This window comes from Dromiciops gliroides, chromosome 4 (genome assembly GCF_019393635.1).
Source record: "Dromiciops gliroides isolate mDroGli1 chromosome 4, mDroGli1.pri, whole genome shotgun sequence".
NCBI classification, from domain to species: Eukaryota; Metazoa; Chordata; class Mammalia; order Microbiotheria; family Microbiotheriidae; genus Dromiciops; species Dromiciops gliroides.
Window position 1 is genome coordinate 292,266,048 of NC_057864.1, and position 17,505 is coordinate 292,283,552.

Consider the following 17,505-nt stretch of genomic DNA (forward strand, 5'->3'; position numbering starts at 1 on the left):
TCCCAGATGAAAATAAACTTGCTCCTCCAGCAGCAGCAACAACATCAATAAAAGGTATTAAAATTTGACCTTGAAGTGTAGAGAGAATTAGCAAGAAAGATGATTAACCCAAGTATAGCCTAGAAAAGGGGCCTACTGACTGGTAGGGGAGTGAAATAAGAAGATACTAAAAGTTGATCACAAATTTGATGTGATATAATATGATTGTATGATGAGACTCTTAAGCACAATTTCCAGATCACAGGTGATGGCTATCACACAGTATTCTACTCTGAGCAGACCACATCTGCAGCTTTGTTCAATTATAGACAATGAATGTTATTAGAATATTGATAAAGAGCCTAGAAGACAGTCAAATTAGAAGACTTGATCAAATCCTGACTCTCATACATAATAATTCTGGTAATAATGACTCTGGTAAAATCAACTAACCTCTTATTTTCCAGGCAAATCTATAAGACTATATATTGGAAAAAAAATGTTGATTTGCATTGCCTGAGGCAGTTTCCACACCTGTACTAAAGAAACCCTGATCAAGACCCAGCTACGCCTTATTGTTGGTATTCCTTAGTGATATTGGTCTATTGTTTTCCTTTTCTGCTCTGTCTCTTTCTAGTTCAATTTGGTAAGATGCTTCTTTCCTCTATTTTTAGAAGTTTGTGTAACATAAGGATTTATTTATTTTTATTTTTTTAATAATAAAAATTTTTATTTATAGTTTTGGGTTCCAATTTTATCCCTCTTTCCATCCTTTTTTATTTTTATATTAAATTGGCTAAGAAGTATATCTATTTTTGATCTTTAAAAATAATTCCTAATTTTATTTATGATGTCAATAGCTTTTTTATTTTTTCCAATCTCATTTTCAAAATTTCAGTTTTTTGTTTGAGTTTGTCGCTTTATTAGATTTTTTAAAATTTAGTCATTTATTTTTTTCAATCAACAAATCCTTTGCCTTATTTTATAAGGAAATGCATGTTTTTCTATATTTCTTTATTTTTAAATTTTTAAAATTTTATTTGCAATATATAATTATATTTTATACATACATTAAACATAGATATAATATATACAAAGACACATATATGACATATAATGTAAATTCCCTACATTATTATATTTAGATATGCCTAGATATATTCTAATACATATGACTTAGTGTTTTAATTTCTTAAATAGCTTTTATAAAATAACAAATACATATAAATTTATATAAATAATTTATGACAAATATTTTAATATAATTACTATATAGATAATACCTAAACAACTCATAAATGCACAACATATATACATATATATGCATGTGTATATAAATACATATATATCTCCTTTACCTTTCCCAGCCACCCCTCCCCCACATTTCCAGATTAAACATTTTTACTTTTATTTTTCTATCCCAATCTCTATCCCTCCCTTGCCCCCTCCCCTCCCCTCCCCTCTCCCCAAGGTTGGAAATAATTTTATATAAGTTATACATATACGAACATGGAAAACATCACCATATTTGTCACTTAACGAAAGAATATGAAAAATTTCATTCCCCAATCTATTCCATCAATATCAGTTCTTTCCCTGGAGGTAGATGGTATGTTTCATCAATGCCTTGCTGATAATAGTCAAGTCATTCACAGTTCTTCATCAAACAATATTGCTATTTCAGTATAGAGTATTCTCTTGGTTCTGTTCACTTTCCAATACATCATTTCTTATATGACTTTCCAAACTTTTTGAAACTCCTATATTTTCAAATAATTTATATAGTATTGGGATTAATTGTTCTTTAAAAGTTTGGTAGAAATTCACTTGTGAATCCATCTGGTACTACAGATTTTTCAACTCATTCAACTTCACCTTCAAAAACCCAGGTGTTATACTACTTAGTGTATACATGTTAAGTATTGATATGACTTCATTGCCCATGGTATCCCTCAGCAAAATATAGTTTCCCTCCCCATCTCCCCCAAATAACTCTATTTTTGCTTCTGTTCTGTCTGAAATCATAATTGCTACATAATGGATCCCACTCCAACTCTCTACATTCACCCCACATATATCACTGTCTCAAATGTGTTCACATTTATAGTTATAATGACTATCTATATTTCTCCATGCTATTTTTCATCTGCTCATCCTTCCCATTATGACTCCCCACCCTTTCCTTTCCCACAACTGCCTTACTTATGATCACTGCCTTCCCCAATATCTCCTCCCCTTTATCCATACCCCCTTGCCCCCTCCATTATTCCTGTCCCTATCTGAACTTCCATATAGAGTAAGATAGATTTTTTTATGTCAAACTAAGTGTAATTGTTGTTCCCTGTTCCTGCCAACTTTGATGAAAGTTAGGTTAAGCTTTGCCTATGTCCCCTATCTTTTCCTCCATTATGATCATTCATTCATTCATTCATTCATTCATTCATTCATTAGTTCATTTGTTTATTTGTTTGTTTGTTTACTTATTTATTTACTTATTGATTCATTCATCCATTTATTTGTTTGCTCACTCACTTATTAATTTATTTGTTTATTTACCTATCTACTTGTTTATTTGATTACGTATTTGTTTATTTTATACCTCTTTGTGTATGTGTGTTTGTTCACTTCATTCAGTTTCTCCCTTCCTACTTCTTCCATGCAATTTCTTTTTAGCCCTTTATTTTATTTTCTATGATGTTATATCATCAATGTCACCTTATGACCCTCTGCCTGCATATACTCTTTCTAATCATTCTTAGATTACATTTTTTAGACTTACAAATATAATCATACCTTAAATATTACCTTATGACCACAAGCTCTTTACATATATTCCTAATTGTATTAAAATTACTTTTACAATAAAATTATTGGGAATTACAAATATTATTTTATCATACAGAACTAGAAATAGTATAACCTCATTAAATCTCTTACAGTTTTTCTTTCTTGTTTCTTTTTTAACTTTTTATGTTTCACTTGAATCTTGTACTTATGTTTCTCTTGAACCTTTTATTTGGAAGCCAAATTCCCCATTCAATTCTGGCCTTTTAATCAAAAATACTTTAAATTCCTCTATTTCATTAAATGTCAATTTTTTCCCCTGAAAGAGTATATTCAGGGGGCAGCTAGGTGGCACAGTGGATAAAGCACTGGCCTTGGATTCAGGAGTACCTGAGTTCAAATCCAGCCTCAGACACTTGACACTTACTAGCTGTATGACCCTGGTCAAGTCACTTAACCCCCATTGCCCTGCAAAAAAAAAGAGTATATTCAATTCTGCTGGGTATGTAATTCTTGGTTGTAAACCTAACTCCTTTGCCTTCTGGTATATTATATTCTATGCCCTGCGATTCTTTAATATGGAAGCTGCCAAATCCTGTGTAATTCTGAGTGTAGCTCCATGGTATATGAATTGTTTCTTTTTGGTTGCTTGTAATACCTTTTCTTTGATCTATGAGTTTTGAAATTTGGTTATGATGTTCCTGGGAGTTTTCATTTTGGGATCGCTTTTAGGCAGTAATTTGTATATTCTTTCAATATTTATTTTGTCCTCTGGTTCTAATATTTCAGGGTCATTCTACTTGATAATTTCTTGAAAGACATTGTCCTGGTTTTTTTTTTTTGGTCATATTTTTCAGATAGTCCAATAATTCTTTTTTTCCCATTTAAAAGACTTTTATTTTAAGTACATAAAAGTACAAACAAACCAGCTAGAAGCTTTACATGAATGGTTGATAGTATACAATGCAATGTTTGTATAATTCAAACTAGTTAATAAGTATCTGGGCCCTACATGATATATTACACAGGCTCTTTTTGCTACTAAATTCAAAGTTACTAACTCCCAGGGGATATGCCACCTTAGCATCAATTTTTAGGGCAAGAGACCAAACCATTTTTCCTAGTCTCAGTTCTAGTTATGTCCTTCTGGACTCAGAGGTCAGGGCAGAACTGAGGGGCTGTGAATGATATTAGGTGCTATGAACAAACTCCATCAATAATTTGGTCTTTTTGCAAGTGCTCTCATCCAATTTGGTGAAAGCCCAAATGTAGCAATATTCATCTGCACTGTATAGTTTGGATGAAATAAGGGTGCTAGCTCAGCTCTCTAGACCACTAAGGGTGGGGAGTAGTATCAATTACATGTTACCCCTCCCACGGCAAATAACATAATTTACAAATGTTAAAAATTAATGAAACAGGACATGGGTTCCCACTCAAATACAATAGGGTTATTTTGTGGAACAAAGAATTACCATTGGCCTGTTTCATCTCCACTTGACAGAGCTTTGGGTAGGACACAGGATTCAGGGTCAGGTGTGTTAAGGATTCAGAAGCCAGGATGTTGAGGCTGTCCACACCATGACAAGAGAACAGTTAAGGCCTAAGCTTTTACCCTATGTCAGGTCAAGTGAGAGGGCCTTAAATCAAGCACAGTTAGAGAGCCTCTAATCACCATCTAACCATCCATGTATTTGCCACAAATTCTGAATATAACTCCATGTAGTTTGGGAGAAAAGGAATCATCATTTCCCAATTTCAATTTCACAGTGGTCACAAACAATTAAATATTTGAACTCTGAAAATTCATAAACACCTATTGATTTTTCAAGACTTATAAACAAATGCAGCAGCCAACTACATTTATTTAGTAAGAAGAAAGCCCTCTGTTGTGCACCTCTTCATGTAGGTGGTAGGCTGCCTTTTGTGGTTGTATACAATGTAACAGCAAAGTAACTTTTTTTCCTTGGAAAGTCTTTCAAAGATAATTTTTTCCTGGTGTGGTTCAGCGGGACCCATTCATGCCCGGGAAAGGGGCATTATGGAATCAAACAAAAATAATTTTGTGGTTCAAAGCCAACCTGGCATAAAGTGACTATAAATAGATCTAATTTAAATATATCACTCTAGACAATTCCTCCAGTGGAGAAAGTGAGAGTTGGAAAGACTGAGAAATTTTAAAAAACAAACAAACAAAAAACACCACCGAGCCAAGAAATGGGAGGAGTAGAGTGCACAAGGTCCTGGTCTTGGGCCCTCTAAAACTCCCTGGTTCCAAGTCCTTTCTAGAGGTCTAGTCATTGGAGGCACAGGACATGGGTACTAGACCTGTGTCAGGGGCAAGAACTTCTGGTAGTAGCTCTTGGTGACATCAATCATCAGCTCCTGGGTGCACTCCGGAAGCTCTCCAGAAAAGAGGCCTGGACAGCCTGAGAAGACAGTGAATAGTGGGACTACAGTTTCAGGAGGTAATACTGTTTTGTCTAGAATTTTGCAACAGTCTTTCAACACACAGCATCAGCCAATTATGCAGTTCTTGAATATGTGGATGTAGGAACCAATTTGGGCTGCATTGACCATACAATCCTCTTCAATAAAGACATGGCCACAAATGTGTAGAGAAAAGAATGCAATGCCTCTGCTGAATTTCTTAAATGGTGGCCTTATGACACTGTGGCTTTTCACAACACAATGGCGCCCAATCCTTACATTGGCCAGATCCCCTTGAATAATACAACCATTCATTATGATTGTCTTTCCATTTAGGACAATATTTTGACTTCCACACAGAACTGACTGGCGACTGACTTTATTTCCAGGTGCCATCTCGATGTACTCGAACTTATTGTAGAGTAGCTCACTCAGCTCCATTTCTGCAACACCTCAAGCTCAAATCTCCCTTCCTCCTGCTTCCGGTCACTTCCAGTCTCCCAATAATTCTTATATTATCTTTCCTGGATCTATTCTCTAGGTCATTTGTTTTTTCAATGAGAAATTTTACATTTTCTTCTTTTTTTTTTCTTTTTCTTTTTTCTTTTCTGATTTTGTTTTATTGCATCTTGGTATCTTATTGTTTCCATTTGTTCAATTTTAATTTTTAAAGAATTATTTTCTTCATTTACTTTTTGTAATTCCTTTTCCATTTGTCTAAATCTGTTCCTTAGGGAATTATTTTCCTCAGTAATTTTTTGTATTTTTATATTGTTATTTTATATTTCTTTTTCATGGTTCTGCTGAATCACTTCCAATCTTTCCTCAACCTCTCTAAGTTGATTTTCAAAGTCCTTTTTAAGCTCTTTCAGGAATTTATTTTGGGCCTGAGACCAATTTGTACTTCTCTTTGAAGGTTTACCTGTAGTCATTTTGTTACTGTCCTCCCCTATATTTCTGTCTTGAGATTTCCTTTTATTGAAGTAGCTGCCAATAGTCAAACTTTTTTCATTCTTGTTTTTCATTGTTTTTTTACTCATTTTGTGTCAGTTGGGCCAGGGAGGAGTGATCCCTCTGATCTTCAGGCCCTGTGGTGGCAACCTGCTGCTAGGTTGTTATGGTAACCTGTTACTCTGTTAACAGACCCTTGAATAGTAATTTTGTTGTGATCTGCTAAATCCCTGGGGCTGTTTTTGCTCTGGAAATAGTCTCTCTGCTAGGAGGTCGAAGGGGGTGGAAATCTATTGCTGACCTGCTTGAGCAGGGCTTCACTACCATTCAGCAGGCTCAGAGGTCTATTGTAGGCCTCTGCTGTGAGCCCAGAAGCTGTTTCTGTTGCTGCTGCTCCTGGGTCTCACTTCCCTCTCACCCCGCTAAGACAGACCATTCTGCTGGGCTGTTAGATTGTTTCCCTGTTCCTAGGTGACTTCAGAGGCAGTTTTATGTTGATTTAGAGGGGAAATCTGGGAGAGCTGCAGTGGGTTGCTTCTTCACTCAGCCATAAACACAGTTGATTAGATTTCTTTTTCTTGCATTTGTCGGGTCAGGTTCTAGACACATGCTTTTTTCCCTAAATATGTAATGAGTTGTAAATCGCCTATTTCTATATGAGGTGCTTGACAGGATCCTGGTGACTTTCTGCCCCACCTAAATAAAGCAAGAAATTACTCCAACAACTTGAGCCCCTTAGGACTTGGATTGGGGATGGATTCAAGTTCATGTTTTAGAAGTAAGGTAAAAGTGATTCATAGTCCTCCCTTTTGAAATTTCATTTGAGAATTATATTATGGTTATATCTTTTCTAAATATTCTCTTATTTTTTGTTCCTCTTTTTGAGATATTGGATAAAAGAAATTATTTAGACAAAACTATTTACTTTGTCATTTTTTCCTGGAAGTTGTTCCTATCACTTTACGTATGAAGAAATTGAGTTAAGAGACTTGAAGTAACTTGGCCAATTTCACATATTTAGAAGTCAGCAGAACTGAGAATAGAACTCAGTTTTCATGATTGGGTGTCCAATACTCTCTCCCCTATGCCATATAGGCTTACAAAGTAGTATTACCTTGCATTTGTAGAACACTTGAAAGTATTTTCTCAGAACCACCTTATAAAGTGAATAGTGTGCTGTGAATAGGATTTAAGCCCACAATGGCATTTTGTTGTTAGTGTATTTCAAGTCCAAACCCTTAGCCACTTTGTTGTAGCTACATTAAACTAACTATTGGAATGGAAAACCTCAATAGATAATGATATATCACTATCACTAAAGGGTTTCAAGCACAGAAAATGGATAACAACTAGTTGATATCTAATATGTCTTTCTTTCCTTTGACTTTTCTTGTCTTCGTATGCTCAGTGTTTAAACTGATGACTAACAATTAGTTGGTGCTTAATAAATGGTTTTAATGGACTCACCGTTCCCTCAGCTTCCTAAATACGAAGAGGAAGGATCAAGCACAACATATAATAACTTCAGACCTTTCAAGGGAAGCAAATTTATCCCACACTTTGCATTTTTTGATGATGAAAATATTTTAAAAATAATTCTATAACTTGAAGACAGATTTTTATGGGGATCATTATGTAATGATTATTATAGAGGTACTCTAAATTATTGATTTTGCATTCAATTGATTTAAAAACTGCTAAAATAAATTTTATAATATTTTAATGTTTTTACATTTTAAATGATTCATATCTGTAAGCCAAAGTACATTAAGAACAGCTACTGATGTGTGGATAAAGAACAAATATGACAATTAATCAGCTATTTGAAGAGAAGAGGTCTCTTTGTCAGTTGTCCTAAAGGTCCCATGAGTGCTTCAGATTCTAAAAGTAAGGATGGATATCAATCACATTTACATGACATGGTAAGGTTTACAAAGTGCTTTCCCAACAACAACATTCTAAAATAGGCAGTTTGATTATTTTTATTTTCATTTTATAGACAAGAAAATTGACATTTAGAAAGGTGAAATACCTTGTCCATAGCCACATGTAACATAAAAGTGGGAATTTGAAAGAAGTCTTCTGACCTCAAGAGAAACATTCTTTCCATTATACCAACCTGTCTCTAGAATAGGGACAAGTCTAAGGATGGGACTTCTGACTTCACTGACATCAGAAACTTCCTGGTGAGGAAAATCCCTCTCCCAATGGAGGCAGGCACATTTTTCTGTAATTTGTGGTCAGTTCTCTAGACTGGAGTACTGAGTAGTCAAAGGCCTTTCTCAATGTTATACAACCACTTGAACCCAGGTCTTCAGGTACATCTCATTGTTTAAAAATAAATTCACTGTTAAATATGTTAGTCATTATATTCATCAAAACTTGATTCAACCTATATTAATATAAATGGATAAAATAGATTTATGTTATGTAAAATATTAATTTAGTTATTAGTTATTTTCATCAATGGAAAAAGTCCAGACATGTGATTTTATCAACCATGTAGAAATTCCTACTGTTGTAAACTGATAAGTCCTTTGTTACTGTACAGTCTTAGAGAGTTACTTGGGATGCAGAGAGGTTATATTATTGATGCCCAAGGTCACAGAACTGATGTGTATCAGAATGGAGACTTCCACCCAGACATTATTGACTCCACCTCTAGCCCTCTATCCATTATGTCAGACTTCCTCTTGATTTTATCATTATCATTATTTAACAGTCAGTGAGCACCCAGTGTTTACATATAACTGCTAAGGTACTTTTAGAAGACACTCAGGAATAATAAAAGCCACTGGCATGTGGGTAAGCATGGGAGGACAATTTGTTTTGTTCTTAATCTCTCTCTAAAAAAGTATGGTAGATAGAAAGGTAATTACAAAATAGAAAGAAGTGGAGTCTCTGTCCAAGAGGTTTCTATATCTATTGGATTGGAGGCAATAAATAAACTTAATTAAAATAGTACAGGGAAAGCTATGTAATGATGAACTAATTCAACTAATTAAATGGCTGAGAAGTGCCATGTCAATGTTTAAAAAGCAAAAATAACTCTAGTAGACTGTTAGATCCGGAAAGCATCAGAAGGTGCTTATATTCAATTTCTTCATTTTGCATTTGAGGAAACGAGGTCCCAGAGATGAGAGGTTACTTCCCCAAGGCTCCATAGTTAGGCAGTGGCAGAGAAAGACCTTGATCTGACAACCAGTTTAGTCTGCATCCCATTGTACCCAACTGCTTCTATCAGTAATAAATGATTTTTTCCTGATGTAATGTGCTTAGAAATAAATATGTTTTGTGTATAAATAACACATTGGATTTTGAAACAACTAATTATCTATTAATAGCACGAGCACTTTCTCAGACAAAGCCATTTTGAAGAATGCTAAGAAGCTTCTGACTTCTCCCATTAGTCAGGGTTTAATGTGATGTGTGCAGGGTGGATGACAGACTGTGCTCAATGCTGGATGTATAGTTTGTGACCTCTTTTTAATGTCAAGATGCAGTTTGGAGAACTCTAAATTTCACTCAGTTTTCAAATTAAGGTTAGATTTTGTTTCTTCTCATGTCTCTTGTTTCTCAGATGAAGATTTCAGTAATAATGTATGATTACTACTTACTGATTCTAAATAAAATCTGCTTCAAAACGACACCCTTGATTCTACTTTACTAACTGCCTATTCATTCATTTGTTCATTCATTCATTCATTCATTCATTCATTCATTCATTCATTCATTCATTCATCCATTCAAGACTTATCAAGTTCCAACTAAAATTCCAACAACTGGGGATACAAGACAAAACTGAAAAAATCTCTCCCTTCAAGAAACTTGCATTCTTTCATGTGTGTGGATGGTGGTAGTGGTGGTGGTAAATAACCTGTACAAAGGAAATAGGTTAATAAATGGACCACCCTTTCTGTTGGACTGAATATATTGTATGCCTATCCTTATTCATGCTCTATGCTCCCCCCAACCATAGGCCCTAATCCATCAGATAACAGGTAATAAGAGGCCTGCCCTTGGTTATTCCTATTAAATATAGAACACCAAATAAAATACATGTAATACATTTCCAGCAGGAGGGCGCTGGTAACTGGTGGAGTGGTGGTTGGGTTCTTAGAGGAAGTAGACCTTAAAATAAGTTTTGAAGAAAGCCAGTGATTCTATGTGGTGGAGTTAAAGAGAGTGAGGTATAGCCTATGCAAAGGAACAGAGTTGGGAGATTGAATGTCATGTACTGAGAGCAGAAAGTAGACCAGTTCAGCTAAAATTCAGAATACACACATATATACACACAATAATAATATATCACAAATCTGGAAAGATAGGGTGAAGGCAGATTATAAAGAGCTTTGGGAACTAAAGATAGATTATATTTCATCCTAAAGGCAATAAAGAGCTATTGAGTTTTATTGAGCAGAGGAGTGATGCAAGCATACCTGTGCTTTCAGAATCTACTTTGGCAGCTGTGTGGGGGATGGCATGGATAGGGAAGATATCAGAGTCTGGTGAATAGTGTATTACCATAGTACATGTGATTGGTCTTGAGTTTATGTAATAGGGTGGTGTCTGTGCTAGTAGAGAAAAAAGCAATGGAAGCAAGAGATTAGGGAGTAAGAAATTTTTTAAATATATATATTGTGGAGGTAGAGATAAGAAACAGAATACATATAGAATAAAATAGAATGAAAAGCAGAATATAAATAGAAATAATTAAACGTTTATTGAATATGGAGGGGAAGGTAGAAGGAAGAGCAAAGGATGTCTCTGGAGTATGAACTTGGGTACTTGAAAATATGATAATAAAAAAGACAGCATGGTTTAGTGTAGTGGTTCTCAAAGTCAGGAGGACAATAAGGTCAAGATTCTTTTCATAATATTTTTTCATTTCATAAAATGTTTTCATTTCTAATATGTTAAATAACAAAAGAAATAGCCCATATAAACAAAAGCTCTTTGGAGGAGGATCCTCAATAATTTTTGAGGTGATAAAGGAATCCTGAGACCAGAAAGTTTATCAATGGATGACTAAGTGGAAAGATTGGGTGTGAAGTTAGAATTTTTGTTCAGTCATGTCCAACTCTTTGTGAAACCATATGGTGTTTTCTTGCAAAAAATACTGGAATGACTTGCCATTTCCTTCTTCAGCTCATTTTACAGATGAGGAAACTGAGGCAGACAGGGTAAAGTAACTTGCCTGATTTCACCCAGATATTAAGTATCTGAGGTCAGATTTGAACTCAGGAAGAGAAGTCTTCCAGACTCTAGCCCAACACTCTAGACACTGTTCAATCTGTCATTTATTACCTATGTGACCTTCTCTAGAGTTCAGTTTCCTCACATAAATTGAAGGGATGTATTAAATGGCCTGAAAGAACCTTTCTAGCTCTAATTCCTATGATTCTTAGATGGTGTGGTGTTGTGGCTAGAGAACTAACTTCCGAGTCAAGAAAACTTGGGCTCAGTCCTATTTCTGACACATATTAGCTGAGTAACCCTAGGCGAATCATTTAAACTCTTGTTGCCCTAGGCAACCTTCTCAGATCCTAAATTGCAGTGAAGGTGACATACTGCACTGGTAGAAGGAGTTTCCTTATCCAAAAATTCACCATAGCAATGAAATCCTATTATTATTCCTTGTCCTATGAAAGAGAACACATTCTTTTCCCGAAATTGTGTTAGCAGAATGTCATAAAAGTCTGCTTTGGGTAAAATAAAATGATTAAATATGAATTAAATCAGTTTGAACTCTGGGAGGCAGGATCGTTTGTGAATAGAAGTCTGGCTTAGGATTCTAGAAGACCTGGTTTCAAATCCCGCTTCTGGCACACTAGCCCAGTGACCATGGGCGATCACTTAACCTCTTCCTGTCTCAGGCAGTTCTTTAAAACTCTAAGTTAGAATAGAGTTTCAGATATGCATTGATGGAAGGACTTTTCAAATGAAATCAGAAATTTCTTGGACCGATAAAATTTCAGATATAGGCCAAAAAAATTAATAATAATGGTAATAATGTAAACTACTCTGGAAAACATGGACACGAATTTAATGAATTCTCCCACTCCTCAGAGATCTTATCTCTGATGGTAATCATAACAAAATTAGTCCCCTGTCCACATGTGAAAGCCTGTAAAATATTAGATTTCTACTATTTCATAATAATAATAGCTAGCAATTGCTTAGTTTTTAAGGTTTGCAAAAAGTTTTACAAAAAATGTTTCATTTTATTCTCATAACCACATGAGGAGGTAGGTATTGTTATTATCCTTATTTTATAGATGAAGAAACTGAGGCAAACAGAGCTTAAATGACTTACCCATTGTGACAAAGCCATTAAGTTTCTGAGGCCACATTGGAATTTAAGTCTTCTTGACCTCAGGTCCATCATTTTATCTAGTGTGCCACCTAATAGCTATCTTCTGTCTAAAATCCTCCAAATTCCTTTATGTATTTTACACTCAGAATGATTTTCAATTTCTCCTCACCTGATCACCCTCTGTTGGACATCCTCTACTTCTAAATGTCCTCAGAACAATAAAGAATAACAAAGTTCTTAGGAGTTACATGTATCATCTTCCCATATTGGAATGTAAACTATTTAACTTTATTGTTGTCATTCCATCATTTTCAGTAATGTCCAATTCTTCACAACCCCATTTGGGGTTTTCTTGAGAAAAGATTATGGAGTAGTTTGCTATTTCCTGCTCCTGCTTATTTTGCAGAAGAGAAAACTGAGGCTAACAAAGCTAAGTGACTAGCCCAAGTTCACACAGCTAGTATGTGTTTGAACTGGATTTGAACTCATGAAGATGAGTATTCCTGATTTCAAGCCTGGTTCTCTAACCACTGAATCACCTAGCTGCCCTAACTTTATCGAGTCCCTTATAATTTCTCTTTTATATTTACCTTTTTATGCCTCTCATGAGCCTTGTGTTTCAATATCAGATCTTCCTATTCAGTTCTGGACTTTTTATCAGGAATGCTTAGAAATCCTGGTTAGATTATTCTTTGTTGCCATCCTAACTCCTTTGCCTTCTGGAATAACCAAGCCCTCTACTTCTTTAACATAAAAGCTTCTAAATCTTGTGTGATCCTGACAATGGCTCCATGATATTTGAATTGTTTATTTTTTCTGGATGCTTGAAGTACTTTCTACTTTACCTGGAAACTCTCAAATTTGAGTATAATACTTATGTGAGTTTTTATTTGAGGTCTTCTTTCAGGAGGTGGTCAGTGGATTCTTTCCATTTCCATTTTACCCTCTGGATCTACTAGGGAAGCTTTCCTTGATGATTTCTTGAAATATGATACCTAGATTTTTTTTTATTATGACTTTCAGGTAGTCCAATAATTCTTAAATTATCTTTCTTGACTTTGAACTTTATGTTAAAGTTCGATTCTGTTCACCTGAGCTGTCCCAAGATTCAGGCATGTATGTGTGTGTGTGTGTGTGTGTGTGTGTGTGTGTGTGCATGCTCGCACGCGCCCGTGTATGCTGTTTTCAAAGTTCGTTCTGGGGTTAATACGTTTATTGGTATTTCCAATATGGTGTGATGGGGTAAGGTATCATTGCTATCCTGGTTTGTACACTGGTCTTTATTCATGAAGGGCCCCTGTTACCCTGAAGCCACAAATGCTTGTGCTCTTCTTCTTTCCTGGAACTGTGTCCTGGTCCTCTGCTTTCTTGTAACCAACCAGAAGCACCTCTCTCCACCCTAGAACTGTGACCCGGAACTAGATATGAACAACAGAGTTGCCACATAGAGCCAACCATACCCCATGTCAGCAAAAGTCTTTTGTAATCTCTTTTTGACCAATTGACTGACCACCTTGCAGCCTCTGGCTTAAGAGTTCCTGAAGCTGCTATTATTGTGGCTATTCCTGAATACTCTCTGGGTTGGCTCCCAGCTCAGTGTTACAGACTTCCCCTGCAGACCTCCTAAATTGTCTGAGGCTGGAAAACTGTCTCACCCTGACCTTTTGTTGGCTCTGATGCTCCAAAATTTGATTTGAGTCATTGTTTTAAATTTATTTGGAGAGGAATGTTGGGAGAGTTCTGTTGGATTGCTGCCTCTATTCTGCCATCGTGGCCCAGCCTCTACATTGTTTCATATGAATCTTCACGTGTTTCTTTAAATTCACCATATTTGTCATTACTTATTGTACAATAGCGATTCATTTAACTCATATGCAAAAGTTATTTCATGCACCCCTCCCGAATGATTAATGCCCACTTTGCTTCCTGTTATTTGCTTATAAAACGAGGACTACCCTAAAGATTCTGGTACATATGCAAACTTTACAAGTGTTTTTAGCTTTCTTGAATATGTTCTCAATAGTAGGATTTCTGGGTCAAAAAGTATGGCCCTTTTAATAATTTTTCTCATATAATTATAAATTGATTACCAAATTGGATGGAACAGTTCATAATTTTTTTCTTCTTGTTCAGTTATTTCAGTCATGTCTAACTCTCCATAACTGCATTTGGGATTTCCATGGCAAAGATAGTGAGGTGGTTTGTCATTTCCTTCTCCATCTCATTTTACAGATGAAGAAACTGAGGCAAGCAGGGTTAAGTGACTTGCCCAGGATCACACAGCTAGTAAATGTCTGAAACCAGATTTAAACTCAGGAACATATGTCTTCCTAACTCTAGGCCAGGTACTCCATCCACTGCACTACCTAGCTGGACAGTCCCTTGGCTATGAAATTCACTAGGACCCCCTAACCACCATGGTATTTAGTTTACCTGTCTTCCCATAGCCATTTCAACATTGACTATACTTATTTTTATTATCTTTGACAATTTGCAGGTTGTAAGTCAAAATCACTTATTTTAAGTTGCATTTTTCTTACTACTAGAGAATTGTAGCATGTTTTCATATGCTTACTTATGATCACCAACCTAGTTCAAGCCAACTTCACTTCTCACCTAGATTATTGCCTCCTAGTTGATGTCCCAGCTTCAAGTCTCTCCCATCTCTTCTATTACTGGCAGATACTTTTTCCTCTTGCCATTCCTCTTTAACTCCTCTGCCTAGGTCACCTAGGACTCATGCAAACTGCTTGATTGCTTACAGGGCTTGGATGAGATAGGAGCCAGCCTTCTTTCTTTAGGTGAGACAGAGGACCACAAGAAATTACTATATGACCTGCAACTTCCTACAAAGGTTGTCCAGTCATTACCATGTGACTTGCCTCTTTGTGATGTAGGTCCCCAAAACTGTCATCTTGCCTACTGATATAACCTAAGGAGTCTCAAACTTTGGTGTCCACTCCCTTATTTCACCCTCATAAACTTTCAGGCCTTTTGATCTGACCTGTAGTTGTACACATTTATGTGTTATCTCCCCAAATTAGAGTTTGATCTCTTTGAAATCAGGGCCTATTTCAATTTTTCTATTTGTACCCCTAGTGCTGAGCACAATGCTTGGCACATAATAAGTGCTTAATCAATGTGTCTGATATGTTTTGCACGACTGCACATGTATAGCTTATGTTAAATTGTTGAATTCTTAAGCAGGGAATAAGGAGGAAGGAAGAGAATTTGGAACACAAAGTTATAAAAATTGATGTTACAGGGGGCAGCTAGGTGGCACAGTGAATAAAGCCCTGGCCCTGGATTCAGGAGGACCTGAGTTCAAATCTGACCTCAGACACTTGACACTTACTAGCTGTGTGACCCTGGGCAAGTCACTTAACCCTCATTGGCCCACCAAAAAAAAAATGATGTTACAGTTTGTTTTTACATGTAAGGTGGGGGAAATTCTAAATTAATTTATTAATTAAAAAACCTCACCCAGGGTGACATTGCTAATAATCATCTAGGGGCCGGACCTGAGCTCAGGCTTCCTGACTCCAAGTATATCTCACACTATCCATTAGGCCACCAAAGAGGGAAATTGACAAGCTAGAACAGTAGCCCATAACACTCTTTGTTGCCTGAACCCCTTTCAATATGCAAAAAAAAGTATAGTGAATCACCAGAGTAATTTCATATTCTATTTAGGTTTATTCATTAAAGTTTTTTTTACAATAAATCCAATGATAACTCTTGCCCCCCAAATCTGCAAATTAAATTTTTCTTGATTTAATTTTAATTTTAAAATATGAAATTTATTCTACTCATAATTAAGAAAACTAAATATAAAATTATAACACTATTATTATAAAATAAGTATGAACATTTATGTGGATATTCTATAAAAATTAAAATAAGTAATCCATAAAGACCTCATATGATTATTGTTATCTGCAAGTCTTAATATTAAATTTCTTTATCTTATACATTTTATTTAATGTAAATAACATTTAATCCAATAATTTACAACTTTGTAGATGATAATCTTAATATGATAATCATTTACAAACTTAATTTCAATACAGGACTTTTTATTTAAACAAAGATTTGTAATATTTGGCTCAACCCCAGAGAAACATGGTCCTAAATTTGATTCTGCCTCAAATTTATTCTTGTATTTTTATTTATGACAAGAATAAAGTGAAATCCTTGCTTGTACAAAAAACAAAACTAAGAAGCTCATGTACTGTTGGTGGTGGGGGGTTTGGGAACAACACACACAAATATATATAAGTATATAAAAATAAATACAATGGGAGATATTTGTTCAGTCATTTTTCAGTCAAGCCTGACTCTGTGACTTCATTTGCGATCTTCCTTGGTAAAGAGTGATTTGCCATTTCCTTCTCCAGTTTATTTTATAGAAGAGGAAAATGAGGCAAACAGGGTTAAGTGACTTGCCCAAGGTCACACAGCTAGTAAGTGTCTGAGGCCAGATTTGAATTCACAAAGATGAGTCTTTCTGAAGTCATGCCCGTTTTTCAAGGAGGGAACTAGCAGCTGCAAATCTTAGTGAAGGACTCTGCAAAGAGCTGGTGTGTGTGATGAGCTTGAAGGGAAATAGGAATTTCAAATGAAAGAGATGAGGAAGCAAAACATTCCAGACACTGGGCATAGCTCATGTAAAGATATGGAAACAGAAGATGGAGAGCTATGTGTTTAGAACAGTAAGAAAACCAGTTTGACTGAGCTGTAGAATTAATGAAGGGAACTGAGTATATAATAAGGCTACAACCTGTAACCCCAGTTACAAAGGGTTTTAAATGTCAATCGTAGAGTTTGTATTTGATTCTAGAGATAACAAAAATATAATTAAATTTTATTGACTGAAGGAGTGCCATGGTCAGATCTGTGCTTTAGAAAAATATTTCGGGCATTTTGGGGAGAGCTCTTGGTATTATATATTTATGTCAATTCCTTATATGTCTTGGATATATTAACAATAGCAAGTTTTTATATGAGGCTTTAAGGTTTACAAAGCACTTTACAAATATATCATT

At 35.5% G+C, this 17,505-nt stretch overlaps 1 pseudogene; it reads right to left on the reverse strand.

The window, feature by feature from the left end:
* Window positions 1-5,085: 5,085 nt before the first annotated feature.
* LOC122726366 lies at window positions 5,086-5,634 on the reverse strand (annotated as a pseudogene).
* Between the last annotated feature and the right edge of the window lie 11,871 nt (window positions 5,635-17,505).